A 1,714-nucleotide genomic window follows, 5' to 3' on the forward strand; every position below is an offset into this window, starting at 1 on the left:
TTTGCTACTAAAAGTCCGTAGGAGATTCTCATACGTAAGCACCTATAAGTCCAATGAATGTCGCAGGAGATTTTTATCCCTCTTTTTGTAAATATATTAATAAAAGCAATTTTGGATTGAAGGAAACTCTCACTTTATATATATAAAAAGGGCAGCCCGGTCGCACTACGCGTCCCCGCTGAGCGAGGGTCCGGGGAGGGGTCCCACCACAAGGGTGTACTGGGGGCAAGCCTTCCCTTGCCAATTTTGGATTGAAGGAAACTCTCACTTTATATATATATACATAAGAAAATTAAAAGATACAAAATGAGTTGTTATTATTATTCAACATGTAAACATATAGACAGTGGTAGCATAACCTTAACGGAACTAAGTACATTGCTATGTTTTATACAAAATGAGTTATTATTATTTATTCAACATTGCTAATTTGCTAAACCTTCCATTGGCGTATTTCTCGAGCTCAATAATATTAGCAATCTTAGGATTTATGACTTTCAGTGGTACATTAAACTGCTTTGGTTACTGCAAAAGAAGAAATCTTAAGTTAAGATCGAATAATTACGAAATTCATAAAAGAAAAATACAATGAAAATAAATTATATACCTTAAGAGTAACACCAGACTTCTCCTTTTCTAACAGTGAAAAGAGAAAAAAAAGGCATGAAAAATCAAAGCATAGCAGAAACAATAGAAAAAGGCTAAATTAACAAATCTCAACAGTCTTTCTCGGATCAACACACAATAGAAAAAGGATCAAGTGGAAATAGAAAAGAGAAATCAAAGCATCGTAGAAACAATAGAAAAAGGCTAAATTAGCAAATCTCAGCAGTCTTTCTGAGATCGACACATAATAGGAAAAAAAACAAAAAAGAGAAATCAAAGCATACCAGAAACAATAGAGAAGGTTAATTTCTGAGACTGAAGAAATTAGGAAGACGACCTATTTAATTAAACCTGCAGAAATAGAAAAAATAGGTTTATTAAATATAGAACATATAGCTTGGAAAAAAGTTCAAAAATCTGAATCATACCGATGCTTAAAGACACGGGAAGAGTGAATCCATTCACAAACGAACCAAAAACGATATCCAGAAACAGAAAATCTGGTCAATAATCCGACTTCTTTGGATTTAAAAGGAATACACCGGTGGATATTAGAGATTCAGGAAAAAAAAGAGATAAAAATGGAAGCTTAGAAGCCTGAACTGATTCGCATATGAAAATGGTGAAGAAAGAACTGGAAAAACTTGAGAGAAAATGAAGCGATTTGATTTGAGGGAGGCGACTGCTTCTTGAGAAAAAATGAAGTTTGTTGAAAGAGGCGTTGAGTTTTTCTAAAAGAAGAAGATAAAGCCCTAATATGGTGTGATGAAATGACAAATTTGTCCTTTCTAAAAGGCATCGTTTTATTTGCTGTGATCAAAGCATGGATTTTTTTTTTCAATGAAAGATCAAAGCATCGTATGTCCCTAGGTTAGTATGACAAATTTGAAATGAAATCTAATTTTCATTGAGGTGTTTAGTTATGCAAATTAATACTATCAAATTTAATAATAAAAAAATCCATCAATAATAATAATAATAATAATATAATAATTATAAGTTGTTTGCTATAAGTAATTCAAAAACTAAATGGACTTTTGTGTCCATCATGTAATTATAAATTATAAATAAAATATTCATAAAAAATATATTTAATGAAATTAAATTT

General features: G+C 31.2%; 1 long non-coding RNA gene across 1 annotated transcript; it reads right to left on the minus strand.

The window, feature by feature from the left end:
• Nucleotides 1–255: 255 nt before the first annotated feature.
• Nucleotides 256–1,334, minus strand: LOC136220877 (uncharacterized). Its single transcript, XR_010684756.1, has 3 exons — nt 1,035–1,334; nt 608–957; nt 256–525 (listed from the first exon to the last, which is right to left on the minus strand). It is a non-coding gene; the product is annotated as an uncharacterized lncRNA (long non-coding RNA).
• Between the last annotated feature and the right edge of the window lie 380 nt (nt 1,335–1,714).

Source organism: Euphorbia lathyris, chromosome 2, assembly GCF_963576675.1.
Source record: "Euphorbia lathyris chromosome 2, ddEupLath1.1, whole genome shotgun sequence".
Classification (NCBI taxonomy): Eukaryota; Viridiplantae; Streptophyta; class Magnoliopsida; order Malpighiales; family Euphorbiaceae; genus Euphorbia; species Euphorbia lathyris.